This window comes from Cyrtonyx montezumae, unplaced genomic scaffold (genome assembly GCF_038088225.1).
Source record: "Cyrtonyx montezumae isolate F1298 unplaced genomic scaffold, pur_monq_1.0 scaffold_140, whole genome shotgun sequence".
Taxonomy (NCBI): domain Eukaryota; kingdom Metazoa; phylum Chordata; class Aves; order Galliformes; family Odontophoridae; genus Cyrtonyx; species Cyrtonyx montezumae.
In genome coordinates this window covers 1-12,500 of record NW_027071871.1, presented here as the reverse complement: position 1 = coordinate 12,500, position 12,500 = coordinate 1, and positions in this window count along the sequence as shown.

Here is a 12,500-nt window from a genome sequence, read left to right as displayed (position 1 = left end):
AGGGTTAGGGTTAGGGTTAGGGTTAGGGTTAGGGTTAGGGTTAGGGTTAGGGTTAGGGTTAGGGTTAGGGTTAGGGTTAGGGTTAGGGTTAGGGTTAGGGTTAGGGTTAGGGTTAGGGTTAGGGTTAGGGTTAGGGTTAGGGTTAGGGTTAGGGTTAGGGTTAGGGTTAGGGTTAGGGTTAGGGTTAGGGTTAGGGTTAGGGTTAGGGTTAGGGTTAGGGTTAGGGTTAGGGTTAGGGTTAGGGTTAGGGTTAGGGTTAGGGTTAGGGTTAGGGTTAGGGTTAGGGTTAGGGTTAGGGTTAGGGTTAGGGTTAGGGTTAGGGTTAGGGTTAGGGTTAGGGTTAGGGTTAGGGTTAGGGTTAGGGTTAGGGTTAGGGTTAGGGTTAGGGTTAGGGTTAGGGTTAGGGTTAGGGTTAGGGTTAGGGTTAGGGTTAGGGTTAGGGTTAGGGTTAGGGTTAGGGTTAGGGTTAGGGTTAGGGTTAGGGTTAGGGTTAGGGTTAGGGTTAGGGTTAGGGTTAGGGTTAGGGTTAGGGTTAGGGTTAGGGTTAGGGTTAGGGTTAGGGTTAGGGTTAGGGTTAGGGTTAGGGTTAGGGTTAGGGTTAGGGTTAGGGTTAGGGTTAGGGTTAGGGTTAGGGTTAGGGTTAGGGTTAGGGTTAGGGTTAGGGTTAGGGTTAGGGTTAGGGTTAGGGTTAGGGTTAGGGTTAGGGTTAGGGTTAGGGTTAGGGTTAGGGTTAGGGTTAGGGTTAGGGTTAGGGTTAGGGTTAGGGTTAGGGTTAGGGTTAGGGTTAGGGTTAGGGTTAGGGTTAGGGTTAGGGTTAGGGTTAGGGTTAGGGTTAGGGTTAGGGTTAGGGTTAGGGTTAGGGTTAGGGTTAGGGTTAGGGTTAGGGTTAGGGTTAGGGTTAGGGTTAGGGTTAGGGTTAGGGTTAGGGTTAGGGTTAGGGTTAGGGTTAGGGTTAGGGTTAGGGTTAGGGTTAGGGTTAGGGTTAGGGTTAGGGTTAGGGTTAGGGTTAGGGTTAGGGTTAGGGTTAGGGTTAGGGTTAGGGTTAGGGTTAGGGTTAGGGTTAGGGTTAGGGTTAGGGTTAGGGTTAGGGTTAGGGTTAGGGTTAGGGTTAGGGTTAGGGTTAGGGTTAGGGTTAGGGTTAGGGTTAGGGTTAGGGTTAGGGTTAGGGTTAGGGTTAGGGTTAGGGTTAGGGTTAGGGTTAGGGTTAGGGTTAGGGTTAGGGTTAGGGTTAGGGTTAGGGTTAGGGTTAGGGTTAGGGTTAGGGTTAGGGTTAGGGTTAGGGTTAGGGTTAGGGTTAGGGTTAGGGTTAGGGTTAGGGTTAGGGTTAGGGTTAGGGTTAGGGTTAGGGTTAGGGTTAGGGTTAGGGTTAGGGTTAGGGTTAGGGTTAGGGTTAGGGTTAGGGTTAGGGTTAGGGTTAGGGTTAGGGTTAGGGTTAGGGTTAGGGTTAGGGTTAGGGTTAGGGTTAGGGTTAGGGTTAGGGTTAGGGTTAGGGTTAGGGTTAGGGTTAGGGTTAGGGTTAGGGTTAGGGTTAGGGTTAGGGTTAGGGTTAGGGTTAGGGTTAGGGTTAGGGTTAGGGTTAGGGTTAGGGTTAGGGTTAGGGTTAGGGTTAGGGTTAGGGTTAGGGTTAGGGTTAGGGTTAGGGTTAGGGTTAGGGTTAGGGTTAGGGTTAGGGTTAGGGTTAGGGTTAGGGTTAGGGTTAGGGTTAGGGTTAGGGTTAGGGTTAGGGTTAGGGTTAGGGTTAGGGTTAGGGTTAGGGTTAGGGTTAGGGTTAGGGTTAGGGTTAGGGTTAGGGTTAGGGTTAGGGTTAGGGTTAGGGTTAGGGTTAGGGTTAGGGTTAGGGTTAGGGTTAGGGTTAGGGTTAGGGTTAGGGTTAGGGTTAGGGTTAGGGTTAGGGTTAGGGTTAGGGTTAGGGTTAGGGTTAGGGTTAGGGTTAGGGTTAGGGTTAGGGTTAGGGTTAGGGTTAGGGTTAGGGTTAGGGTTAGGGTTAGGGTTAGGGTTAGGGTTAGGGTTAGGGTTAGGGTTAGGGTTAGGGTTAGGGTTAGGGTTAGGGTTAGGGTTAGGGTTAGGGTTAGGGTTAGGGTTAGGGTTAGGGTTAGGGTTAGGGTTAGGGTTAGGGTTAGGGTTAGGGTTAGGGTTAGGGTTAGGGTTAGGGTTAGGGTTAGGGTTAGGGTTAGGGTTAGGGTTAGGGTTAGGGTTAGGGTTAGGGTTAGGGTTAGGGTTAGGGTTAGGGTTAGGGTTAGGGTTAGGGTTAGGGTTAGGGTTAGGGTTAGGGTTAGGGTTAGGGTTAGGGTTAGGGTTAGGGTTAGGGTTAGGGTTAGGGTTAGGGTTAGGGTTAGGGTTAGGGTTAGGGTTAGGGTTAGGGTTAGGGTTAGGGTTAGGGTTAGGGTTAGGGTTAGGGTTAGGGTTAGGGTTAGGGTTAGGGTTAGGGTTAGGGTTAGGGTTAGGGTTAGGGTTAGGAGGTTAGGGTTAGGGTTAGGGTTAGGGTTAGGGTTAGGGTTAGGGTTAGGGTTAGGGTTAGGGTTAGGGTTAGGGTTAGGGTTAGGGTTAGGGTTAGGGTTAGGGTTAGGGTTAGGGTTAGGGTTAGGGTTAGGGTTAGGGTTAGGGTTAGGGTTAGGGTTAGGGTTAGGGTTAGGGTTAGGGTTAGGGTTAGGGTTAGGGTTAGGGTTAGGGTTAGGGTTAGGGTTAGGGTTAGGGTTAGGGTTAGGGTTAGGGTTAGGGTTAGGGTTAGGGTTAGGGTTAGGGTTAGGGTTAGGGTTAGGGTTAGGGTTAGGGTTAGGGTTAGGGTTAGGGTTAGGGTTAGGGTTAGGGTTAGGGTTAGGGTTAGGGTTAGGGTTAGGGTTAGGGTTAGGGTTAGGGTTAGGGTTAGGGTTAGGGTTAGGGTTAGGGTTAGGGTTAGGGTTAGGGTTAGGGTTAGGGTTAGGGTTAGGGTTAGGGTTAGGGTTAGGGTTAGGGTTAGGGTTAGGGTTAGGGTTAGGGTTAGGGTTAGGGTTAGGGTTAGGGTTAGGGTTAGGGTTAGGGTTAGGGTTAGGGTTAGGGTTAGGGTTAGGGTTAGGGTTAGGGTTAGGGTTAGGGTTAGGGTTAGGGTTAGGGTTAGGGTTAGGGTTAGGGTTAGGGTTAGGGTTAGGGTTAGGGTTAGGGTTAGGGTTAGGGTTAGGGTTAGGGTTAGGGTTAGGGTTAGGGTTAGGGTTAGGGTTAGGGTTAGGGTTAGGGTTAGGGTTAGGGTTAGGGTTAGGGTTAGGGTTAGGGTTAGGGTTAGGGTTAGGGTTAGGGTTAGGGTTAGGGTTAGGGTTAGGGTTAGGGTTAGGGTTAGGGTTAGGGTTAGGGTTAGGGTTAGGGTTAGGGTTAGGGTTAGGGTTAGGGTTAGGGTTAGGGTTAGGGTTAGGGTTAGGGTTAGGGTTAGGGTTAGGGTTAGGGTTAGGGTTAGGGTTAGGGTTAGGGTTAGGGTTAGGGTTAGGGTTAGGGTTAGGGTTAGGGTTAGGGTTAGGGTTAGGGTTAGGGTTAGGGTTAGGGTTAGGGTTAGGGTTAGGGTTAGGGTTAGGGTTAGGGTTAGGGTTAGGGTTAGGGTTAGGGTTAGGGTTAGGGTTAGGGTTAGGGTTAGGGTTAGGGTTAGGGTTAGGGTTAGGGTTAGGGTTAGGGTTAGGGTTAGGGTTAGGGTTAGGGTTAGGGTTAGGGTTAGGGTTAGGGTTAGGGTTAGGGTTAGGGTTAGGGTTAGGGTTAGGGTTAGGGTTAGGGTTAGGGTTAGGGTTAGGGTTAGGGTTAGGGTTAGGGTTAGGGTTAGGGTTAGGGTTAGGGTTAGGGTTAGGGTTAGGGTTAGGGTTAGGGTTAGGGTTAGGGTTAGGGTTAGGGTTAGGGTTAGGGTTAGGGTTAGGGTTAGGGTTAGGGTTAGGGTTAGGGTTAGGGTTAGGGTTAGGGTTAGGGTTAGGGTTAGGGTTAGGGTTAGGGTTAGGGTTAGGGTTAGGGTTAGGGTTAGGGTTAGGGTTAGGGTTAGGGTTAGGGTTAGGGTTAGGGTTAGGGTTAGGGTTAGGGTTAGGGTTAGGGTTAGGGTTAGGGTTAGGGTTAGGGTTAGGGTTAGGGTTAGGGTTAGGGTTAGGGTTAGGGTTAGGGTTAGGGTTAGGGTTAGGGTTAGGGTTAGGGTTAGGGTTAGGGTTAGGGTTAGGGTTAGGGTTAGGGTTAGGGTTAGGGTTAGGGTTAGGGTTAGGGTTAGGGTTAGGGTTAGGGTTAGGGTTAGGGTTAGGGTTAGGGTTAGGGTTAGGGTTAGGGTTAGGGTTAGGGTTAGGGTTAGGGTTAGGGTTAGGGTTAGGGTTAGGGTTAGGGTTAGGGTTAGGGTTAGGGTTAGGGTTAGGGTTAGGGTTAGGGTTAGGGTTAGGGTTAGGGTTAGGGTTAGGGTTAGGGTTAGGGTTAGGGTTAGGGTTAGGGTTAGGGTTAGGGTTAGGGTTAGGGTTAGGGTTAGGGTTAGGGTTAGGGTTAGGGTTAGGGTTAGGGTTAGGGTTAGGGTTAGGGTTAGGGTTAGGGTTAGGGTTAGGGTTAGGGTTAGGGTTAGGGTTAGGGTTAGGGTTAGGGTTAGGGTTAGGGTTAGGGTTAGGGTTAGGGTTAGGGTTAGGGTTAGGGTTAGGGTTAGGGTTAGGGTTAGGGTTAGGGTTAGGGTTAGGGTTAGGGTTAGGGTTAGGGTTAGGGTTAGGGTTAGGGTTAGGGTTAGGGTTAGGGTTAGGGTTAGGGTTAGGGTTAGGGTTAGGGTTAGGGTTAGGGTTAGGGTTAGGGTTAGGGTTAGGGTTAGGGTTAGGGTTAGGGTTAGGGTTAGGGTTAGGGTTAGGGTTAGGGTTAGGGTTAGGGTTAGGGTTAGGGTTAGGGTTAGGGTTAGGGTTAGGGTTAGGGTTAGGGTTAGGGTTAGGGTTAGGGTTAGGGTTAGGGTTAGGGTTAGGGTTAGGGTTAGGGTTAGGGTTAGGGTTAGGGTTAGGGTTAGGGTTAGGGTTAGGGTTAGGGTTAGGGTTAGGGTTAGGGTTAGGGTTAGGGTTAGGGTTAGGGTTAGGGTTAGGGTTAGGGTTAGGGTTAGGGTTAGGGTTAGGGTTAGGGTTAGGGTTAGGGTTAGGGTTAGGGTTAGGGTTAGGGTTAGGGTTAGGGTTAGGGTTAGGGTTAGGGTTAGGGTTAGGGTTAGGGTTAGGGTTAGGGTTAGGGTTAGGGTTAGGGTTAGGGTTAGGGTTAGGGTTAGGGTTAGGGTTAGGGTTAGGGTTAGGGTTAGGGTTAGGGTTAGGGTTAGGGTTAGGGTTAGGGTTAGGGTTAGGGTTAGGGTTAGGGTTAGGGTTAGGGTTAGGGTTAGGGTTAGGGTTAGGGTTAGGGTTAGGGTTAGGGTTAGGGTTAGGGTTAGGGTTAGGGTTAGGGTTAGGGTTAGGGTTAGGGTTAGGGTTAGGGTTAGGGTTAGGGTTAGGGTTAGGGTTAGGGTTAGGGTTAGGGTTAGGGTTAGGGTTAGGGTTAGGGTTAGGGTTAGGGTTAGGGTTAGGGTTAGGGTTAGGGTTAGGGTTAGGGTTAGGGTTAGGGTTAGGGTTAGGGTTAGGGTTAGGGTTAGGGTTAGGGTTAGGGTTAGGGTTAGGGTTAGGGTTAGGGTTAGGGTTAGGGTTAGGGTTAGGGTTAGGGTTAGGGTTAGGGTTAGGGTTAGGGTTAGGGTTAGGGTTAGGGTTAGGGTTAGGGTTAGGGTTAGGGTTAGGGTTAGGGTTAGGGTTAGGGTTAGGGTTAGGGTTAGGGTTAGGGTTAGGGTTAGGGTTAGGGTTAGGGTTAGGGTTAGGGTTAGGGTTAGGGTTAGGGTTAGGGTTAGGGTTAGGGTTAGGGTTAGGGTTAGGGTTAGGGTTAGGGTTAGGGTTAGGGTTAGGGTTAGGGTTAGGGTTAGGGTTAGGGTTAGGGTTAGGGTTAGGGTTAGGGTTAGGGTTAGGGTTAGGGTTAGGGTTAGGGTTAGGGTTAGGGTTAGGGTTAGGGTTAGGGTTAGGGTTAGGGTTAGGGTTAGGGTTAGGGTTAGGGTTAGGGTTAGGGTTAGGGTTAGGGTTAGGGTTAGGGTTAGGGTTAGGGTTAGGGTTAGGGTTAGGGTTAGGGTTAGGGTTAGGGTTAGGGTTAGGGTTAGGGTTAGGGTTAGGGTTAGGGTTAGGGTTAGGGTTAGGGTTAGGGTTAGGGTTAGGGTTAGGGTTAGGGTTAGGGTTAGGGTTAGGGTTAGGGTTAGGGTTAGGGTTAGGGTTAGGGTTAGGGTTAGGGTTAGGGTTAGGGTTAGGGTTAGGGTTAGGGTTAGGGTTAGGGTTAGGGTTAGGGTTAGGGTTAGGGTTAGGGTTAGGGTTAGGGTTAGGGTTAGGGTTAGGGTTAGGGTTAGGGTTAGGGTTAGGGTTAGGGTTAGGGTTAGGGTTAGGGTTAGGGTTAGGGTTAGGGTTAGGGTTAGGGTTAGGGTTAGGGTTAGGGTTAGGGTTAGGGTTAGGGTTAGGGTTAGGGTTAGGGTTAGGGTTAGGGTTAGGGTTAGGGTTAGGGTTAGGGTTAGGGTTAGGGTTAGGGTTAGGGTTAGGGTTAGGGTTAGGGTTAGGGTTAGGGTTAGGGTTAGGGTTAGGGTTAGGGTTAGGGTTAGGGTTAGGGTTAGGGTTAGGGTTAGGGTTAGGGTTAGGGTTAGGGTTAGGGTTAGGGTTAGGGTTAGGGTTAGGGTTAGGGTTAGGGTTAGGGTTAGGGTTAGGGTTAGGGTTAGGGTTAGGGTTAGGGTTAGGGTTAGGGTTAGGGTTAGGGTTAGGGTTAGGGTTAGGGTTAGGGTTAGGGTTAGGGTTAGGGTTAGGGTTAGGGTTAGGGTTAGGGTTAGGGTTAGGGTTAGGGTTAGGGTTAGGGTTAGGGTTAGGGTTAGGGTTAGGGTTAGGGTTAGGGTTAGGGTTAGGGTTAGGGTTAGGGTTAGGGTTAGGGTTAGGGTTAGGGTTAGGGTTAGGGTTAGGGTTAGGGTTAGGGTTAGGGTTAGGGTTAGGGTTAGGGTTAGGGTTAGGGTTAGGGTTAGGGTTAGGGTTAGGGTTAGGGTTAGGGTTAGGGTTAGGGTTAGGGTTAGGGTTAGGGTTAGGGTTAGGGTTAGGGTTAGGGTTAGGGTTAGGGTTAGGGTTAGGGTTAGGGTTAGGGTTAGGGTTAGGGTTAGGGTTAGGGTTAGGGTTAGGGTTAGGGTTAGGGTTAGGGTTAGGGTTAGGGTTAGGGTTAGGGTTAGGGTTAGGGTTAGGGTTAGGGTTAGGGTTAGGGTTAGGGTTAGGGTTAGGGTTAGGGTTAGGGTTAGGGTTAGGGTTAGGGTTAGGGTTAGGGTTAGGGTTAGGGTTAGGGTTAGGGTTAGGGTTAGGGTTAGGGTTAGGGTTAGGGTTAGGGTTAGGGTTAGGGTTAGGGTTAGGGTTAGGGTTAGGGTTAGGGTTAGGGTTAGGGTTAGGGTTAGGGTTAGGGTTAGGGTTAGGGTTAGGGTTAGGGTTAGGGTTAGGGTTAGGGTTAGGGTTAGGGTTAGGGTTAGGGTTAGGGTTAGGGTTAGGGTTAGGGTTAGGGTTAGGGTTAGGGTTAGGGTTAGGGTTAGGGTTAGGGTTAGGGTTAGGGTTAGGGTTAGGGTTAGGGTTAGGGTTAGGGTTAGGGTTAGGGTTAGGGTTAGGGTTAGGGTTAGGGTTAGGGTTAGGGTTAGGGTTAGGGTTAGGGTTAGGGTTAGGGTTAGGGTTAGGGTTAGGGTTAGGGTTAGGGTTAGGGTTAGGGTTAGGGTTAGGGTTAGGGTTAGGGTTAGGGTTAGGGTTAGGGTTAGGGTTAGGGTTAGGGTTAGGGTTAGGGTTAGGGTTAGGGTTAGGGTTAGGGTTAGGGTTAGGGTTAGGGTTAGGGTTAGGGTTAGGGTTAGGGTTAGGGTTAGGGTTAGGGTTAGGGTTAGGGTTAGGGTTAGGGTTAGGGTTAGGGTTAGGGTTAGGGTTAGGGTTAGGGTTAGGGTTAGGGTTAGGGTTAGGGTTAGGGTTAGGGTTAGGGTTAGGGTTAGGGTTAGGGTTAGGGTTAGGGTTAGGGTTAGGGTTAGGGTTAGGGTTAGGGTTAGGGTTAGGGTTAGGGTTAGGGTTAGGGTTAGGGTTAGGGTTAGGGTTAGGGTTAGGGTTAGGGTTAGGGTTAGGGTTAGGGTTAGGGTTAGGGTTAGGGTTAGGGTTAGGGTTAGGGTTAGGGTTAGGGTTAGGGTTAGGGTTAGGGTTAGGGTTAGGGTTAGGGTTAGGGTTAGGGTTAGGGTTAGGGTTAGGGTTAGGGTTAGGGTTAGGGTTAGGGTTAGGGTTAGGGTTAGGGTTAGGGTTAGGGTTAGGGTTAGGGTTAGGGTTAGGGTTAGGGTTAGGGTTAGGGTTAGGGTTAGGGTTAGGGTTAGGGTTAGGGTTAGGGTTAGGGTTAGGGTTAGGGTTAGGGTTAGGGTTAGGGTTAGGGTTAGGGTTAGGGTTAGGGTTAGGGTTAGGGTTAGGGTTAGGGTTAGGGTTAGGGTTAGGGTTAGGGTTAGGGTTAGGGTTAGGGTTAGGGTTAGGGTTAGGGTTAGGGTTAGGGTTAGGGTTAGGGTTAGGGTTAGGGTTAGGGTTAGGGTTAGGGTTAGGGTTAGGGTTAGGGTTAGGGTTAGGGTTAGGGTTAGGGTTAGGGTTAGGGTTAGGGTTAGGGTTAGGGTTAGGGTTAGGGTTAGGGTTAGGGTTAGGGTTAGGGTTAGGGTTAGGGTTAGGGTTAGGGTTAGGGTTAGGGTTAGGGTTAGGGTTAGGGTTAGGGTTAGGGTTAGGGTTAGGGTTAGGGTTAGGGTTAGGGTTAGGGTTAGGGTTAGGGTTAGGGTTAGGGTTAGGGTTAGGGTTAGGGTTAGGGTTAGGGTTAGGGTTAGGGTTAGGGTTAGGGTTAGGGTTAGGGTTAGGGTTAGGGTTAGGGTTAGGGTTAGGGTTAGGGTTAGGGTTAGGGTTAGGGTTAGGGTTAGGGTTAGGGTTAGGGTTAGGGTTAGGGTTAGGGTTAGGGTTAGGGTTAGGGTTAGGGTTAGGGTTAGGGTTAGGGTTAGGGTTAGGGTTAGGGTTAGGGTTAGGGTTAGGGTTAGGGTTAGGGTTAGGGTTAGGGTTAGGGTTAGGGTTAGGGTTAGGGTTAGGGTTAGGGTTAGGGTTAGGGTTAGGGTTAGGGTTAGGGTTAGGGTTAGGGTTAGGGTTAGGGTTAGGGTTAGGGTTAGGGTTAGGGTTAGGGTTAGGGTTAGGGTTAGGGTTAGGGTTAGGGTTAGGGTTAGGGTTAGGGTTAGGGTTAGGGTTAGGGTTAGGGTTAGGGTTAGGGTTAGGGTTAGGGTTAGGGTTAGGGTTAGGGTTAGGGTTAGGGTTAGGGTTAGGGTTAGGGTTAGGGTTAGGGTTAGGGTTAGGGTTAGGGTTAGGGTTAGGGTTAGGGTTAGGGTTAGGGTTAGGGTTAGGGTTAGGGTTAGGGTTAGGGTTAGGGTTAGGGTTAGGGTTAGGGTTAGGGTTAGGGTTAGGGTTAGGGTTAGGGTTAGGGTTAGGGTTAGGGTTAGGGTTAGGGTTAGGGTTAGGGTTAGGGTTAGGGTTAGGGTTAGGGTTAGGGTTAGGGTTAGGGTTAGGGTTAGGGTTAGGGTTAGGGTTAGGGTTAGGGTTAGGGTTAGGGTTAGGGTTAGGGTTAGGGTTAGGGTTAGGGTTAGGGTTAGGGTTAGGGTTAGGGTTAGGGTTAGGGTTAGGGTTAGGGTTAGGGTTAGGGTTAGGGTTAGGGTTAGGGTTAGGGTTAGGGTTAGGGTTAGGGTTAGGGTTAGGGTTAGGGTTAGGGTTAGGGTTAGGGTTAGGGTTAGGGTTAGGGTTAGGGTTAGGGTTAGGGTTAGGGTTAGGGTTAGGGTTAGGGTTAGGGTTAGGGTTAGGGTTAGGGTTAGGGTTAGGGTTAGGGTTAGGGTTAGGGTTAGGGTTAGGGTTAGGGTTAGGGTTAGGGTTAGGGTTAGGGTTAGGGTTAGGGTTAGGGTTAGGGTTAGGGTTAGGGTTAGGGTTAGGGTTAGGGTTAGGGTTAGGGTTAGGGTTAGGGTTAGGGTTAGGGTTAGGGTTAGGGTTAGGGTTAGGGTTAGGGTTAGGGTTAGGGTTAGGGTTAGGGTTAGGGTTAGGGTTAGGGTTAGGGTTAGGGTTAGGGTTAGGGTTAGGGTTAGGGTTAGGGTTAGGGTTAGGGTTAGGGTTAGGGTTAGGGTTAGGGTTAGGGTTAGGGTTAGGGTTAGGGTTAGGGTTAGGGTTAGGGTTAGGGTTAGGGTTAGGGTTAGGGTTAGGGTTAGGGTTAGGGTTAGGGTTAGGGTTAGGGTTAGGGTTAGGGTTAGGGTTAGGGTTAGGGTTAGGGTTAGGGTTAGGGTTAGGGTTAGGGTTAGGGTTAGGGTTAGGGTTAGGGTTAGGGTTAGGGTTAGGGTTAGGGTTAGGGTTAGGGTTAGGGTTAGGGTTAGGGTTAGGGTTAGGGTTAGGGTTAGGGTTAGGGTTAGGGTTAGGGTTAGGGTTAGGGTTAGGGTTAGGGTTAGGGTTAGGGTTAGGGTTAGGGTTAGGGTTAGGGTTAGGGTTAGGGTTAGGGTTAGGGTTAGGGTTAGGGTTAGGGTTAGGGTTAGGGTTAGGGTTAGGGTTAGGGTTAGGGTTAGGGTTAGGGTTAGGGTTAGGGTTAGGGTTAGGGTTAGGGTTAGGGTTAGGGTTAGGGTTAGGGTTAGGGTTAGGGTTAGGGTTAGGGTTAGGGTTAGGGTTAGGGTTAGGGTTAGGGTTAGGGTTAGGGTTAGGGTTAGGGTTAGGGTTAGGGTTAGGGTTAGGGTTAGGGTTAGGGTTAGGGTTAGGGTTAGGGTTAGGGTTAGGGTTAGGGTTAGGGTTAGGGTTAGGGTTAGGGTTAGGGTTAGGGTTAGGGTTAGGGTTAGGGTTAGGGTTAGGGTTAGGGTTAGGGTTAGGGTTAGGGTTAGGGTTAGGGTTAGGGTTAGGGTTAGGGTTAGGGTTAGGGTTAGGGTTAGGGTTAGGGTTAGGGTTAGGGTTAGGGTTAGGGTTAGGGTTAGGGTTAGGGTTAGGGTTAGGGTTAGGGTTAGGGTTAGGGTTAGGGTTAGGGTTAGGGTTAGGGTTAGGGTTAGGGTTAGGGTTAGGGTTAGGGTTAGGGTTAGGGTTAGGGTTAGGGTTAGGGTTAGGGTTAGGGTTAGGGTTAGGGTTAGGGTTAGGGTTAGGGTTAGGGTTAGGGTTAGGGTTAGGGTTAGGGTTAGGGTTAGGGTTAGGGTTAGGGTTAGGGTTAGGGTTAGGGTTAGGGTTAGGGTTAGGGTTAGGGTTAGGGTTAGGGTTAGGGTTAGGGTTAGGGTTAGGGTTAGGGTTAGGGTTAGGGTTAGGGTTAGGGTTAGGGTTAGGGTTAGGGTTAGGGTTAGGGTTAGGGTTAGGGTTAGGGTTAGGGTTAGGGTTAGGGTTAGGGTTAGGGTTAGGGTTAGGGTTAGGGTTAGGGTTAGGGTTAGGGTTAGGGTTAGGGTTAGGGTTAGGGTTAGGGTTAGGGTTAGGGTTAGGGTTAGGGTTAGGGTTAGGGTTAGGGTTAGGGTTAGGGTTAGGGTTAGGGTTAGGGTTAGGGTTAGGGTTAGGGTTAGGGTTAGGGTTAGGGTTAGGGTTAGGGTTAGGGTTAGGGTTAGGGTTAGGGTTAGGGTTAGGGTTAGGGTTAGGGTTAGGGTTAGGGTTAGGGTTAGGGTTAGGGTTAGGGTTAGGGTTAGGGTTAGGGTTAGGGTTAGGGTTAGGGTTAGGGTTAGGGTTAGGGTTAGGGTTAGGGTTAGGGTTAGGGTTAGGGTTAGGGTTAGGGTTAGGGTTAGGGTTAGGGTTAGGGTTAGGGTTAGGGTTAGGGTTAGGGTTAGGGTTAGGGTTAGGGTTAGGGTTAGGGTTAGGGTTAGGGTTAGGGTTAGGGTTAGGGTTAGGGTTAGGGTTAGGGTTAGGGTTAGGGTTAGGGTTAGGGTTAGGGTTAGGGTTAGGGTTAGGGTTAGGGTTAGGGTTAGGGTTAGGGTTAGGGTTAGGGTTAGGGTTAGGGTTAGGGTTAGGGTTAGGGTTAGGGTTAGGGTTAGGGTTAGGGTTAGGGTTAGGGTTAGGGTTAGGGTTAGGGTTAGGGTTAGGGTTAGGGTTAGGGTTAGGGTTAGGGTTAGGGTTAGGGTTAGGGTTAGGGTTAGGGTTAGGGTTAGGGTTAGGGTTAGGGTTAGGGTTAGGGTTAGGGTTAGGGTTAGGGTTAGGGTTAGGGTTAGGGTTAGGGTTAGGGTTAGGGTTAGGGTTAGGGTTAGGGTTAGGGTTAGGGTTAGGGTTAGGGTTAGGGTTAGGGTTAGGGTTAGGGTTAGGGTTAGGGTTAGGGTTAGGGTTAGGGTTAGGGTTAGGGTTAGGGTTAGGGTTAGGGTTAGGGTTAGGGTTAGGGTTAGGGTTAGGGTTAGGGTTAGGGTTAGGGTTAGGGTTAGGGTTAGGGTTAGGGTTAGGGTTAGGGTTAGGGTTAGGGTTAGGGTTAGGGTTAGGGTTAGGGTTAGGGTTAGGGTTAGGGTTAGGGTTAGGGTTAGGGTTAGGGTTAGGGTT